The sequence below is a fragment of the Bidens hawaiensis genome, unplaced genomic scaffold (assembly GCF_021521415.1).
Source record: "Bidens hawaiensis isolate Kalapana, Puna unplaced genomic scaffold, B.hawaiensis_p1.1 tig00000888_1, whole genome shotgun sequence".
NCBI classification, from domain to species: Eukaryota; Viridiplantae; Streptophyta; class Magnoliopsida; order Asterales; family Asteraceae; genus Bidens; species Bidens hawaiensis.
The window spans coordinates 3,702,946-3,720,500 of NW_027491051.1; the positions used below are offsets into that span (position 1 = coordinate 3,702,946).

General features: G+C 34.5%; 1 pseudogene across 1 annotated transcript; it reads left to right on the forward strand.

Annotated features, from left to right (window-relative positions):
- The first annotated feature begins 4,452 nt into the window (after positions 1 to 4,452).
- LOC143544543 (DEAD-box ATP-dependent RNA helicase 13-like) lies at positions 4,453 to 12,212 on the forward strand (annotated as a pseudogene). The gene is made up of 14 exons (XR_013137271.1): positions 4,453 to 4,654; positions 5,355 to 5,815; positions 5,897 to 6,091; positions 7,409 to 7,581; positions 7,686 to 8,059; positions 8,834 to 9,012; positions 9,100 to 9,222; positions 9,598 to 9,714; positions 9,805 to 9,909; positions 9,996 to 10,136; positions 10,243 to 10,308; positions 11,286 to 11,446; positions 11,545 to 11,626; positions 11,719 to 12,212. The product of XR_013137271.1 is annotated as a DEAD-box ATP-dependent RNA helicase 13-like (transcript).
- The last annotated feature ends 5,343 nt before the right edge of the window (positions 12,213 to 17,555 follow it).

The following is a 17,555-nucleotide window of genomic DNA, read 5'->3' on the forward strand; positions in this document are numbered from 1 at the left end:
CGCCAAATTTGTATTTGTTTACCCAACCCGTTTTGATTTTGATCTTCATTTATTAATAAAAATGTTAAGTATTCGTGTACATTTAGGATGTTTATGATTTATATTTATGATGTTAATCATTCGATTGCAAACTCTATTCACATGTATTTTGTACTTCAATTGCATTTAATCAAAGTCCGGGGTAAAAAGTGTCAAAGACCAAACTTTCCGTCTTTATTGCCCGTCGCACGCCGTTTAGGGTTCCTTTCCCTTCCTTTGCGACAATCATAGGGTTTCAACCCATCTTCATTTGAGTCATGACACACGAAACCCTATTCTTCCAACTTTCTCGACACGTGAAAATCACCAAGAACAACGAGACCATAATTGGGCTTCAGCCTTTCATGACGCGCGACGCAGGCTTAGTATCACAAATATTGAGCTAGTCTCACGACTAGTCTCTATCTTGGCCGATTTCCGCTAAATTTCTCGGCTTTTGACGATTAAACGATTCCCCGTGTATGTTGACTTGTTACAATCTCTGCTCCTTCATCAATTTGATATAACAATTAATTTCTTTATTTATTTGGCTAAAGACTAGCCTTGTTATGTGGAGACACTCTTTGTAATACTATCTATAATAATTTATCAATTTAACTATGGTGTCCAAAGCATAAATAAACCTTTGTTAGAGCATTCTCATCCTATCATCAAAAAATATGTTAAGGAAGTTTGCAAGTTACAGGGAGATGTTGTGAGTGATTATGAGTGTAAAATATAGGGTGAAGAGATAAAATGTAGTAATTTTTTGTAAAATTTGGAGAAACAAAGTTTGCCCCTATTTATTTTTAAATATTTGTTGAATTGGTTATGAGCAGAGAAGATAAAAAACTGTAATGATAAATAGGGTTGAGTTATTCTCCAAAGGCCAACAAAAGTAATTAATTGACATATGTCAAGTAGGGACCAAAGGAAAAATGATATAAAAGTGATAGTACACATTTTCTCTCTCCACATGCAAGTCACATGCGTCTATAACTTTTTCATATGATATTCTTTTTAAAATAAAATTCACCATAATAACAAGCATTTTTTATCTATAATATGAGTATGATTTTGTTATATAAAAATAATTTTTTTTACGTCATTGTGTCTTTTTTACTTGCCATTGTGTCTTTTTGTTTGTTAACTATTTTTTCGCCGTTGTGTCTTTCAACTTATCATTGTGTTTTTTTTAACTAATAAAATCGTTGTGTAATAATATGTAAATATAATGAAAAATACCAACAAATTATCTCATACATAAAACACAATGATGAATACATATTACACAATAACCTGAAACGTAAAACACAATAATCTATAATATATATAAACGAAGACATAAAACTCCTACGTGTCGCGATGTGGTCGCTCCCCTTTTTTTTGGAGTCACTAGATTTGCTTGATTTTTAAATGGAGGTTTCTCATGCATTTGACCCGAATTCATGGGTATGGGTCTTACCAAACCCAGATATTCCTTAAACGGGTTATAACATCGCATTAAATTAAAAATATTCTCACCAAATTATTGATGTAAAAATCGTATAAAATAGGATATAATAAAATTTAATATCTTATTTATTTAAAAACGATATATATATATATATATATATATATATATATATAAATTGTTTAAATTAAAAAACCAATTTGATAGTAATAAAAATAAACGGGTCTTGGGTATCATCAAACCATAAGTATATTATTAACTTTAATAAATATTATTTATAATTAAAAAAACCAACTTTATAGTACAAAAAATAAACGGGTCTTGGGTCTCATCAAAACTACATAGCTTTTAAACTAGGTTATAACATCTCATTTATTTGTGAAACAATTTATCATCAAACCATAAACATATTATTAACTTTCATACAATAAATATCAGAACAAACAATATAAAACACCCCCCGTAACGTGTCGCGATGTGGTCGCTCCCCCTTTTTTTGGAGTCACCAGATTTGTTTGATTTTTAATTGGAGGCTTCTCATGCATTTGACCCGAATTCATGGGTACGAGTCTTACCAAACCGATATATTCTTTAAACGGGTTATAACATCTCATTAAATAGAAATTTATTCTCACTAAATTATTGATGTAAACATCCTATAAAATAGGATATACTAAAAATTAATATCTTATTTATTTTAAAAAAAATATATATTATTTAAATTAAAAAACCAATTTTATAGTAAAAAAAATTAATGGGTCTTGGGTCTCATCAAACCATAAGTATATTATTAACTTTCATAAATATTATTTATAATTAAAAAAATCAATTTTATAGTAAAAAAAATAAACGGGTCTTGGTCTCATCAAAACCATATAGCTTTTAAACCGGTTACATCTCATTTATTTGTGAAACAATTTATCATCAAACTATAAGTATATTATTAACTTTCATACAAAATAAAAATATAAATTCACAAAATAAATAAATATTATAACAAACAATATAAAACAACCCCCGTAATACGGGAGATAAAAACTAGTGTATACATATAACACAATGCCCTGAAACATAAGATACAATGGTAAATACATATAATACAATGGCCTGAAACGTAAAACACAATGGAATCTACATGTTACACAATGACTTGAACGCAATACACAATGAACATAATAATATTCTTCTCAACTTAAGTGAATGTTGAGCACAATGACTAAAACACAATGATAAGTAGAAAGACAAATGTTGAGCATAAAGACACAATGGCAAACAAAAAGACACAATGATTTAATCTTTGTTTTAATTTTTATCTTTAATATGAGTACCGGTTGATAAACACAATGACCAAAATCTATAACACAATGCATAGAAAAACCCAATTAAAAAACTTAATGGGCAACCAAATAACACAATATAAAAAACCCACTTACTTTTTTTTATTTTTATATAACAATATGATATTCATATTAAAGATTAAAAAAACGTTTGTTATTATGGTTAAAAAAAATTTATAAAAAAATGTCGTATGAAAAAGTTATAGACATTTTTAAAATGATAAAGAAATTGACATGTGCATCGCATGTGAAGAGAGAAAGTCATAATAAGTGGGTTATTACCTTCATACTATTATCATCAAATTTTATTCTTAAATTAATCTCTAACATCCAAATTTAAGATCAATGGATTAGATTACTTCTTACCATTCTCATTTTTGTTGTATTTTGTATTTTTTTGAACGACCAACTAAGTAACGCCGGGTACTCCGTACGCGGCCCCCATTGGCTAAAGGTAGTGGACGAAGCCCCTAACGGTCCACCTATTGAGGGATTCACCGGATAAAACCCGACCCCCACGCCCGACAAATGACACAACAGCGAGGAGCGGGTAAAACCGGCTGTGATCAGGACTCGAACCATGGCAAGCCATAGTCATCCCTCATATCTCCCATATAAATTGGTGGTAGTGAGGTTTGAAACCTCTACCTCTCACTAGTAAAGTGAGTGCTCTACCATTGAGCCACAACCAATTTATAAAATTGTTCAGTGGGTGAGAGACTCGATCCCTGGAGGCCTCAGAATTACACATCTCCTTTTACCACTACACTAGAATAGCATTAATGGTTATGTACTTAGTATTTTAACTTTACCCATGATAAATAATGTATTATTTTGTATTTTAACTTTACTTGTTATAAATAGTGTATTATTTAATTAGATATAAATTTAATGTTTTTTAGATAGATGGTTCATGGAATGATGGATAAGTTGACAAATTAGAGCATTCTCATTCGGATCTTCATCTCCATCTTTATAATTACACTACAAAACACTACATTTCTTTTTCCTGTTCAATTAAATAATATTACTTTGTATCTTTATCATTGCAGTTTTCTCTCTCATCTACTCACAACCAATTCAACAAATATTAAAAAATAAATATGGACAAACAAAGTTTCCCAAAATTTACAAAAAATCACTACCTACCACTCAAAATCTCACTCTATAATTTACACCATAGTAATATAGGGAATGGGTTGGTAATGCTCTTAGAGCATTCACATCCCATTCCATATATTTTCCCTATAATTTAGCTAAAAACATTATTCTATAAATTTATCTATCATTTTTCAAAATTCTTTCACATTCTATTCTCTATTCATATCCATAAATTAATTCTTTATTATTTTTTTCTCTTTTGTCTTATTATATAGTAAATGGTGATTGAGAGATATGTGATATATTATATGGCATGGATAAAAAATGAGTCCCTATATTTAGGGATTTACTTTAGTTGCCATATAACTCATCCATATAATAGAGAATGGTTTGGAGATGTGATTTTGATGGTTTTCTTAAAATTTACCATAAATTATATGGGTTCGACAAATTGAAAGAACATGCTTTTAAACAAAAAAAACAGTAGCTTGTACGTTAGCTTTTACCGATTGTACTTGATTAATTTCTATGAGTAGAGCTTAAATAATAATCCATCCGCCGCACTCTTCCTTCCATTCAACTAAAACCCTACCGGAGATGGCCGGCCAGAAGAAGCAGAGAAACCGGAATCCGGCCAGAGGAGTAGCCGCCGGAAAACTCGACTCACTCCGGTGGACCTCATCCCTACCTGACGCCGGTGACGATCCGTTCTCTGCTTTCGCTGGATTAAATGATTTCGAAGGAGGTTCCTATTTACTCTTACATCAACTAACTAATTGTAACTTATTATTTTGCTGATAGTTTAGGTTTTATTGTGTTTCTTTCAGTTGAACATATATATAGTCGATTACTCATTGAATTTAATACATTTGCGACTTCTAGGGCTCCCTGTTTATTGACTTTATTTGCTTTATAATTGAACATTAGGAGAATATGAGATGTGAAGTGCTTCTACAACGACTATCCTTGAAATTAGGCCTTAAACGAACCAGAGGGAAGTTCGTTTATATGCGTTCATTTAATAAATCAACGAAAAGTTTGTGTTCGTTTTATTATACGAACAAACATGAACACGTGTTTCGTTCGTTCATTTTTGGATGAATCATCTACTTAATGTTTTATATTTGTTCGTTTAAGCGTGGTCATTTATGTTTGTTCATTTTTGTTCATGAATTGTTCGTTTGTATTTTAAATGAACGAACATAAACAAACATGAACATGCTCATTTCTTAACCGAACGAACGAACATGAACACAAATATTTGTCCGACGTGTTTGTTTGAAGTTAAATGAGTGAACACGAGCATGCCCTTGTTTATACTTGAAATATAATATGAAGTGTTTTTATGTTTTTTTTAACAATTTGAATTCTGAATATAAGAATTAAAGTATGGATTGGAGCTATGTAAACTGTTTTAATTGAATTTTTTTTCTTTGTTGTTGCAGGCGTTTTGTCTCTTGAAGAGATTGACGCATCCGAGTACGGATTGGAGCTTCCTAGTATTCAAAAAGAAGGGAAAAAACAGACAAAGCGGAAACGGGAAGAAAGTAACAATGATGAACTTGTTGAAGAGGAGGATACAGATGGTGAGACTGTAAAAGAGGTTAAAACGAACAAGAAGAAAAAGAAGAAGAAGAAAACAAAGAAAGCTAAGAAGCCTGATGAATCTAAGGACAATGAAGAAAAACCAGTTGATGGTAACGGTGACGATGACAAAACAGTTGCAGATACAAATACAAATGAGAAAACTGGTGTTCAAGAAGATGAAGTTGATGACTCTGAATATCACGCGTGGTATGAACTGAGGCTTCATCCATTGCTTATGAAATCAGTATGCAGGCTCAAGTTTAAGGAACCAACACCTATACAGAAAGCTTGTATACCTGCAGGTGCTCATCAGGGAAAGGTTAGTATAGGAGTTTATTTGTATAAAGTTCTTGTTTAATATTATACATGCTTCGTTTTGATTTTCTGATTTGTTTCATAGGATGTGATTGGGGCTGCAGAGACCGGGTCAGGCAAAACACTAGCGTTTGGAATACCGATTATACAACGTCTTCTTGAAGAGAGAGAGAAATTTGAAAGGCAAGCTGAAGAAAGAGGACACGCGGATGATAAAATTGTTGCCAAAGGTTTATTAAGATCGCTTATTATTACTCCTACTAGAGAGCTTGCACTTCAGGTACATTTTACTGTTTTTTTCACCTAATTTCATACATTTTAATTAGACTTGTAAACGGACCGACCATGGCTTTTAACTGAACAAGCAAAGAACACGGACACTTAAATCCACATGTTTTCTTGTTCATATTTGTTTGTTGTAAAAATGAATGTGTTCGTGTTCATTAACATTATAAACAAGTGGTTCACGAACATAAACGAACAAAATGTTCACAAGCATTAATGAACACCAACAGGCCTAAAATAAGTTAAAAAGTAAAAGTGAATATTCAAGTTAAAGTTTAAAGTACAATTATTCCTACACCCAAAGGATTGTTCCAAAAATTGGTTTTAACGTGTTTAAAAATATGAAAATCAAATTGATTTGAAATTATCACGGTAACTCGGTAAGATGTAATTTGCATGAACATTTAAATAAGCGTAAACAAGAAACGTAAATGAACGGATGCAAACAGGCATAAAAGAATAGATATAAACGAGTGCAAATGAACTAACGTAAACAGACGTAAATGTCTGAACAGGACAGTTTCTACGGACGAGACATGTGTTCTTGTTGTGTTCTATGCAGTTAATGCCAAAAAATAGCGGATATCGGTCATTGACCGATATCTGAGATATCGGTTATTGCGGTGGGATAGCGGTGTGTGTGTATATATATATATAACACCAAAAGTTATCTAATATTAAGTCTTAATACCAAAATCATAAAAGTCAACAGTTCAAAACACAAAATAACAATATTTTTAATTTAAGACATGATTTAATCAATTAATCGAAAGCCATGAAATCATCCTCCGAGTTCACATCAAACAAATCCTCCAATTGTTGTTCAAGATCGTCCACTTCAATCATATTCAGGGCTTAGGGTTAAATCAAATGGAATTGGGCTCTGGCCAAAAAAAGGTAACGAGAATCATCTTTGGGCCAAAAACTTTAACAAATTTGGGTCAAAAATTTTGAACTGATAAACTCGCCGATAAATCCGATATATCAGTGGTCAATAGCGGCAAAATATCGGTAAATAGCGCCGCAATATCGGAACCGATATATGGGACGATATTTCGACCGCTATTTTACAGATGGACCGATAACCGCTATGGCACAGCTATTGATAGCATAGGTTGTGTTCTTGTTTGTTTGTTCGTTTTGTTAAATGAACAAAAATCTTTGTTCATGTTTGTTCAATTACTAAATGAACCAACATAAACGAACTGTTCGCTTGATGTTCAGTAATTGCACTGTTTTTTTCCACTTGTGTTTTCTAAATCCAGATAATATTTGTTTATTCTTTTTTGTATATTTATTTTTCACCAATTAGGTCACTGATCATTTGAAGCAAGTGGCAATAGGGACTGATGTGAAGGTCGTCCCGATGGTGGAATGTCAACCGAAAAACAAGAACGCCTTTTAAAAGGACGACCTGAGATTGTTGTTGGAACTCCTGGGAGGCTATGGGAACTAATGTCGGGTGGTGAAGTTCATCTTGTTGAGGTAAGTGTAAAGATTAACGTTCAGAACAGCTTAAATCAAAATCATTTCATGACTCTGATCGTTGCTTATAAGTTATAAGCTTGATTTGTTAATGAATGTTGCAGCTACATTCACTATCATTCTTTGTACTTGATGAGGCTGACCGGATGATAGACAATGGTCATTTTCAAGAACTGCAGTCAATTGTTGATATGCTTCCAATGGTTAAAGAAGGGCATGCAGAGGATAGTGAAAACTGTGTGACGGATTTAGGGTTTCAAAGGAAGAAAAGACAGACGTTTGTGTTTTCTGCTACAATTGCTTTATCCTCTGATTTTAGGAAAAAGCTTAAACGTGGATCCGTGAAAGTGAAACAAGACGGTGAGCTGAATTCAATTGAAGCGCTTTCTGAACGAGCTGGAATGAGGTCTAATGCTGCTATTATTGATCTTACAAATGCTTCAATTATGGCTAATAATCTTGAGGAGTCATTCATTGAGTATGTACTTTTCTTTTCCTTGTATATTTTGGGTATGAAAATATCGTCTTCTAAAATTAGAGGTGAAAGCGAGCCAAGCCATTTGTGAGCTACTTGAAGTGGGTTTGTTAAAAGCTTGAATTCAGCCGAGGTTAAATAAGCTCGAGTGTTCAAATAAGCATGTTTAATAAAAGAGCCGAGCTAGAGCTTCACTTATTGTGCTCAAGCTGGATCGTGAGCCTAAACGAGCTTATTATTTATATAACTTCTTATTTAATATATTAAGCATGTATATGTTAATAATAATAATAATAATAATAATAATAATAATAATAATAATAATAATAATAATAATAATAATAATAATAATAATTGTTATTGTTATATATAAAGCTATGATAAGATATACTAAATATATGTTGTGTTATGTGTAAAAATTTTAGTTCAAATATATGCAAAAAATATAAGAAAATATTTATATATTACTTATATAAATAACCGAGCTTGAGCTTTATAAGTAGGCCTTGAAGCGAGCCAAGCTCAACCACTCGTTGGTTAAACGAACCCAAAAGATTTTGAAATAGGGCTTGAAATGAGTGGAGCTCGAGCTTTAGAAATAGAGCATGAAACAAGCTCGAGCTCTTGTAAGTTAAATGAGCCGAGCTTGAGCTTTAGAGCGATATACTGGTTACTTATGACAAATTTTTGCTTGTTTTGTATCCACTTATTACTTTCACTCCGTTCACTTTATCCCAATTACCAAAAAATATAAGCCATATACTTGAATCTCTGCAGGTGCAAAGAAGAAGATAAAGACGCATATTTATTACATTTTATCTGTTCACGGGCAAGGGCGGACTATTGTGTTTTGCACATCGATTGCAGCTCTACGCCATCTTTCTTCACTTATGAAGATTCTTAATGTCAATGCTTGGACCCTTCACGCTCAGATGCAGCAACGTGCTCGCCTCAAGGTTATATATGTTATTTTCTCAATTTGTCATTTTGTTTTCTTCTTTTTTTATAATTTCACACTTGTGTACTTATTTCTTTATTTGCAGGCAATTGACCGTTTTCGTGGAAGCGATCATGGAATGCTTATTGCTACAGATGTTGCAGCTAGAGGTCTTGATATTCCTGGTGTTAGAACTGTTGTTCATTACCAACTTCCTCATTCTGCAGAAGTAAGTTTTATTGTTTTTCCCAGATTATAAGTTTCTTTCCCAAATTTTAAAAGTTGCAACTATTTGTGAGAGGGTTGCACGTTTAGTCCCCACTGTTAATGCTAACTAGTTTTTAATCGAAAGTGATGTGGTTTTAAATTTGAAAAGGCAGAATTACTCTCACATGAGTGGCACATGGCGTCACTTCTGTTAAAAACTAACTGGGATTAAAGGTAGGGGGACTAAACGTGCAACCCTTTTACAGTTTGCAGTTTTTTTAAATATGGAGACCAAACTTGCAAGAAGGTCAAACCACAGGGACCATTTGCGCAAATTTCTTCTTTTTTAACCTGTTATCTTTGATGTTTTCGTAAGCTGACTAGGATTAACTGTCAGGTTTATGTTCATAGAAGTGGAAGAACTGCTAGAGCTTCTGCTGATGGTTGCAGTATTGCTTTTATTTCCCCAAAGGAATCATCTAAATTCGCTTCATTGTGCAGATCATTTTCAAAGGTTGGTTATTAGACTATATCTGTTTTGGTCAACCGTTTGACCTGAAGCCGTTGCACTGATGTTTGTGATTTATATATGTTTCGGATACAGGAAAGTTTTAAGCAGTTTCCTATAGAGGCTTCATACATGCCTGAGGTTTTAAAGAGGCTATCTCTTGCAAGACAAATAGATAGGGTTTTGAGAAAGGAATCACAGGTAAATTTGCTTGTATATATTTTAGGATTAATTTCATATTTTGGTGGATTCTTCTTATTATGGGCTCACAAAATATCTTGTTGTAGGATAAAGCTGATAAAAGCTGGTTTCAAAGAAACGCTGAGTCAATTGAACTGATGATAGATGAAAATGACAGTGACGATGAAAGAGCGAATAAAATTAGGAAAAAGAAAGCAAGTTCTGCTCAACTTAAAAAGCTACAACAGGTTTTTTCTTACTGTCAAATATTAACTGAAACATGGCTTGTATGCAATATGCATCAACATATTCCATTTGTTGACTTTGACTTTTTTGTGTGTGGTCAAACTGCAGGAACTTAATTCGTTGATTTCTCGTCCACTGCAACCTAAAACATCCTCAAGTCGATATTTGGCGGGGGTATCATCAAAATTTTTATCCCAGTGTTTTATTTTCATTTTTGTTTTTGTGAAGAACTGAAGATTTGATAATATCATACCATAAACACTAAACCAAATCTTTATGCTCTAAACCATAGCCTTGTAAGTGAATCGAATGAATACGAACGTGGCATGGTCGTGTTTGTTTAACTTTAAGCGAACAAACAGTTGAACATGAATAGTTAAACAAAGGGCTTTTTAGTTCGTGTTCGTCCGTTTAGAAAATGAACATGCTCTTGTTCATTCGTTAACAGTATAAACGATTCAGGAACAGCGCGTGCTCGTATTTGTATGTTTAGCTTTAACCGAACAAACGATTGAACACACACAGTTTAACAAACGAATTTTCTTGTTTGTGTTCATTCGTTTAGAAAATGAACATGTTTGTTCGTTAGCAGTATAAACGATTCACGAGCGGAGCATGTTCATGTTTGCTTGTTTAACTTTAACGGTGCAAACGATTGAAGTATTGAACATGAAATTTAAACGAATTGGGTTTTTGTGTTCTTGTTCGTTTGTTTAGAAAACGAGCATGATGCTCGTTAATAGTATAAATGCACCACGAACGTAAACAAAAGAACATAACTGAGCTAAAGCCAGTTAAAAGTAACGTGTACTGTAGAACAATGTATGGGCCACAAAAGTTATAAACACTTGAATAACTTGGAATGTGCCAAAACTTTTTAGTGAATAGTTAACAAACGTAAATGAATGAACTTAAAACAAACGAACATAAATGACTGTACATAAGCAAATTTAAATTCACGAACATCAACGAACGGGCTTGGGCTCATGTTAGTTTGTTTAACTAAATGAATAGTTTTTTTTTGCTAATGTTCGTTTGTTTATTAAATAAACGAACTTCCCGCTAAACTGTTCACTCTACATTCTGTTTGTTTACCAGCCTGCTAATCCATAAACACTAACACTTGTTTTTTTTTTGTGTGTGTGTTTTAGGCTGGCATTTCGCCTCTTCTTCAACAACAATTTGTAGAACTGGCAAAACAGAAAATAGGTGTGACCTTGGGAACACAGGAGATAACAAGAGGAAGAAAATGGTTGTTATTGGTCAAGATTGTGTTGAACCACTTCAAGCACTCAGAAGTAGCGGTCAGGAGGTAATGCTGACAAGCTAACATCTTTTACATTTTTAACTTTAAAATATTAGAATGCGTAAACCGTGTCACATTTTGTTGACATCATTTTGTGTTATTAGGTTTCCATGGACACCAAAGGGGCTGCTGAAAAACGAAGAAACTTAGACAACCTACGAAGAAAGAGGAAGGAGGATAAAAAACGTATACTTCTACCCTGGAAAAAAGAATGGTTTTATTTTTTCTTTAATAGTTCTGCCTTGATCTTGTTAATAATATTCGATTTTGTAATTCAGGGTTGCATGATCAGAAGAGGAAGGAAAGAAAAATGTTAAAAGCAGGAGGCGATTAAAACGAATCCAATCGAGCTATAACCGAGATTTCATACAAGAGGCCACAATTTTGTTTTAAATACATCAGTTTTGATGCATCACTTTTCCTTACGTTACCAATGACAATGATATCAACTTTGAACCTTGCTATCTACTTTATTCCAGCTTATTATACTTGCAGTTGTATTGAGCAGTTTTTTTATTCAGTTATTTTTCTAAGTTAGGTTAGTAGATCATTTTGTAAGTTTAATCTATATAACTAGGGATGGCCTGTCTAGTTTTAAGTGATACGATAAATATGTTCCCCTAAATAATAATTCAATTAGCTGCTGCTTAACACGGTATAGATCAGCGTATTAGGTTTGAATCCCACCTTAAATGTGTTAGTTCTGATGCTTGAAATAGAAGTTGTTAACTTAAAAGGGTTGTTAAACGGATTCAAATGGGCTACCACCAACTGTGATCAATTTTTGTCTACTCGTCGCCCGCCACCACCTGCAAACTCTACTGACGTTATTATCACCACCGCTATTGACATGCTCCCCACAGTCGCCGCCGCCTGTTTTCACCCTCTAGGGGTCTTCACAGTCTGGATTGGCCAGTTATGACTGCTGACCGTTTAGAATAAATTTTTTGTATTATTATTATTATTTGTTTAAATGGGTAAGGATGATTTATGAAACAAAGGTGAAACGTTAATGAACGTATTGGGCTGTATGTTTTATTAAAAGGGATGTGAATATCCGTATTACGTATATCACATTTAAGAGATTAATTTAATGTATTCAAATACTTACATCAAGAATTTTGATATCTTTATGATAACCAATGTGCAACAAGACAATCTGTTTGTTCTCTTTCTCAAGTAGTTTAGAAAAGAATATCAATGCAGCACGATATCGCTGGGGTGACAATGAGAAGCAATACATGTCAGGCCAAACATCTCGCTTGCGGGGACAGAGAGAGCTTATAATTGAGCAGTTTTTTATAATGGTACCATTTTGTAATCACTTGAAACCTTAATGTCCACAACTAGAGATAGTCCACCAAGTTTCAAGCAACTCATGACAAAATACAATCATACCCGGTAAAAGCTACCATAATGAAAAAAACTGTGCAAAAAATCATGTCATAGTACACACAAAACATCATAGAGACACCTACGAGGTAAAGGGGACATGGAAATGCACCATAAGCATCTATAAAGCTAAGCCTCTGACCAAATTTATATCCTCGACCATGTTCTTAGAGAGGTACAAATCTCGCATAATACACAACAAAATATGTTCACCAAAATTTAATAGCCTGCTGCTTAATTAACAGAACTGAATATCAATCCTTTTATGCTAGTATACATAGTTTCATAACTTATAACAGTTTAGTCCATGAGCCTAAAAACGGGAAGACCGCAATCAACAACCTCAAAAGCAACGGCGTCTCACTTCTTTTAACCCTTCAGCTCATTTTACTCTTCGATTGCTTTCGGTTTCCATTATTATTATTAGTATATCTTCTTCTTCCTCTTCCATCCAGTTCTTCCCATCCACCAAAACTTGAAGATTCACCATTGGTTTTATCACCACTTGACTCGCCTCCACCAACCCATGTTTGATACCCTGTGGCCCCCTTTCTTTCTCTTTCTACATATTCTTCTTCTTGTTCGTCTTCTTCATCCATATAACTGGCACCACGTGGTGGTCGTCTCTTGCTCTTGCCTCGCCGCCTTGCTTTGGTTTTCGGTCGCCCCCATACGGTTTGAAATAATAAAGAAAGTGCCGACTGGCCCAACGGAATGGCTTATGCCATCAGAAATGCTTGTGGTCCTGATGTTAACAGGAATGATGAGATCATTGCAGGAAGCATCCATCCAAATGATCTAAATATCTGCACTGGTTATACATATATACATTTATTAATTCATGTTCACTATCATATTTGCAAAAATTAAGTCCAAGTTTGACTTTTCTAGTACCCGAAACACGACCTGCACCTGAAATGAAAAAGAAAAAAAGGTTTTGTGTGTGCTGACACGACCCATTTTCTTAAACAGGTCATCCCAAACATGACCCATTAAAAGTTGACCAGTTAATCCGTTTAAGAGTTTTAGAGAAGTTAATTTTTTATTTATTTTAGAGTCAAATATTTTTAATTTTTCATATAACTATTATCTTTTAGAAGTAAAAACCTTTTTTTTATCAACTCTTCGTTTTTCTCGTTCGCTTATTCTAATCACGAGCTAAATATGTAAACCCAAGTTTGTTAATTGGGAACGAGAGATAAATACACATAAAACAATTAAAAATATCACAATTTATAAAAAAGTTTTATGACTCGAGTAAATTGTAATTAAGTAACTAGCCATATTCGTAAATGAACGTAAAATGGGTCAACCCAAATTTAAACAGGTCATCACGACATGAAAAATCTCTCCACACCAACCCGACACGATTAACAATCCTAATTTCCAATACATGGCATTTCAAATTTGCAAGAATTAAGTCAAAGTTAGGTATCCACTTTATATAATTTATGATGCATATCATCTTCACTTTGCAAGAACTAGGTCAAAGTCACTAATGCGTTTCAAGATTCAAAATGATCATAGGACTTTATACAATTTCTAGATGTATTAATTCATTTCCACTTTTCATTGCATCATCTCAAATATGCAAGAAACCGGTCAATTTGACTTTTTTGAGGTCAACGACTTGCTATAAATCCAAATTCAAAACTGACATTGATTATATTAAAAATTTAAGCACCCATTAAACTATATTAATTATTAAAATAGAAAAAGACCTTAAAAATGGAGACACCGTCAAAGAAGTCCTCTAGAATATCAGCCCACTGACTCGAATCATCATCATCATCATCATCTTCCAAAACGTCGTCGTCTGGAGAGTCAAAGTCAAACTTATTTGTTCGGAAAGTCTCGGCGTTTGAGTCCCACCGGAGATTTGCGTGCAGCCGGTGAGGAATAATAGTAATAATATGTGATGGGTTTATGGAGAAAGTGGGTGTCGGATATAATAATAATAATAATAGTTGATGACGGTGAGACACTGGCAACAAAGGTGGTGGGTGTAGGCGTGTTAAGAAGGCCGAGAAAACCATATGGTTCACTTCATTTGGTGTCCGTCCGACCAAAAAGCTTTATCCACACCACAAATATCCACTCGATCGGATTATTTGATAAAACAAGCGTGGTGGTGTTCTCTTCTACTTCATTACTTCCTTTTTGCTAATTACATTTATACCCTCAGTCGAAGCATGATTAGTTAATTAAAAGCATGTTGTGCCATTATGATCAATGGATTTGGGTGTAATGGTGTTAGGCACCTCACCACAATCGATTGTGCGGGTTTATGGGAATCCACTGAGTTTCAAATTTTATATAAAGAACCTATATAAAATATGAAAGAGAATCTTATATATTTTCCGTGTGAAACCACACCCAAACTGGATATGTGGCTAGTGGTGAACATATTGTGTTCCCAACATGAGAAGCTGGGTTCGAATCCCTCTTTCAACATGCATGCCCCCTGTTAGGGTCACATCCACATAATACAACACTTGAACTCTTCATCCTACCTCAAATTTGTTAAAAATTTTCGTTTTATTTGGTGTTTTGAATTTTGATTCGGATATATATACTTTTTTGTTATTATATTGTATTTTTATTATGTTATAAACCTTAACTAAATTGAACCGTTAAAGCAACCCTAACCTTCGAAGCGACCCGAACAACAGAACCAACCTTAATAATGAACCCACTGGAAATAATATCTGGATCCACCACTGACCATAATGACATGGAGGCGGGTGGCGCCCACAACACATGGTTTTGAGGAGCTTTTCTTTCTGAAAGCTCTTTTTTAATAGTCATTTGGTTTACTAACGGGTTACTGACTCACCTGGTCATCTCTATTCCCCAAGTATGGAATTGTGAGTGCTAAGCTGGCATGACTCTAAAGAGAAGCTCATACATCGTCCTATCAGTCCCGACCTCAAGACCACCCTTAAAAGGAATTCCACCATAGATGAGAAATCAAAAACACTTTGCCAACTTAGAACCCCATCTTTTTTGTCACTAACTCGTAGATGGGACTTAAACCAAAGAGCATCTCTTTTTTAAATTAAGCTTAAGCTTTTGGGTGTCTCACCCTTTGAAAACTTTTCTCCTTATTTTAGGTTTTTTGGTAATTGGTTAGGTTTAAACTAAAAAAAAAGTTTAATAATAATAATAGAACTAAATAACGAGCCAAATAGAACTTTGGTAATTGGTTACGTAACATGTGGTAATTTTTGTCGAGTTTTCTGTTGAGTGGTACGATAAAAAAATTTGGCTTGCTACAACCTTTATTTTACAAACACAGTTGCATTAGACCTAATGCAATCATTTTATTACATAATGAAACAATTTTTTTTTTCAAATGCAGCATATTCAAGATATAATTCTTTGCAAAAGAGTTGCAATATGTAACAAAAAAACTTTTGCATTAAGTTTAATGCATCTGGTTTTCTAAAATAAAGGTTATAGCATTTATTTATTATTATTTTTTGGTAGTGTTGGGATTTTAAATATAAGAGATCATATATGTTGCACAATTGCATCGTGTTTAAGTATCTACCATTTCTTGTAGGTATTGTAGCTACTTCTTTAATTAAATCATCTGATCTCAAAGTTAGTTTGCGTGCGTGCTTTCAAATTGGTTTTTAGTCTCAATTAGCGTACCGATTTGGGTTCGGAAGTTAGTAGTTTGTTGTCAAATGGTTGACTGAAAACCAAATATCACTTACTTTTCATTTCTTCATTAACCATATTGAAGAAACACTAAGTGACCCCGGACAGATTATGGATAATCTGGGGGTTAAGTAATGTTTCCCACGAGGGTTAGGTCTGGCAAAGAAGGATGTTCAGATGACCTGCAAAACAGACACCGTGAGCTAGTCACTGAGAAGGGGGGGGGGGGTTCCTCCTTGTGATCACCCTCCGGCGTGAGAATCAGACTAGATTGCTCTGAATATAAGTATATATTGAGAGAGATTGCTAGAGAAGATAAGATACAAGATAATAATACCGTTCCAAGGTGTTGGAGTATTTATAGCCGAAGGTAGGTTTCCAAGCAGGTACAACCAGCTGTATAATATTCCTGTTCTACCAACTGTGGGCTACACACGTGCCATGCCAGTGGTTGGTGGGTAGGCAGCGGCTGATAGTGTGTACTGTTCCTTTTCCGCCGGCTGTGTACTATTCCTTTTCCACCAACTGCAGGCTATGTGCGTGCCACGACAAGGGTTGGTGAGTAGGCAGCGGCTAATAGTGACAAACAGTACTAGAGCGTGCTCCTCATCGTACTGTTGTCGGTGAGCTGTCACCCTGTGATTGGTTCATGGGCTGCTTTGGTCAGATCTTGTCTATTTTGTCCATACCTTGGCAGGTATAGTACAAAAGATCTTCCAGAAGCGTACGGACTGGCTCATTTGGGTGGGAGTATTCCCGCCTTGCTCATTCCTTCAGGTGACACTGAGTTATTGAGAGTTAGTGCCTTGTGCGTGTAGCCTTGCTATTAGCGCGGGTAGCCTTCCCTGATGGCTTGTATCCGCAGCTGCGGGAACAGGCGGAGTACACCATTGGGAGGCTTTTCCTGCGGGAACAGCTGGCGTACTGCGCGTAAGGTCTTCATCTCTGAGCATGGTGGGTCCTGCGGAACCAGTTGGTCCTTGCGCAGACGTCCCTCTTCAAGGTGAGTCTTGCGGGTCCAACTGGGCTCTGCTGGGACCTACCTCTTCAAGTCCCC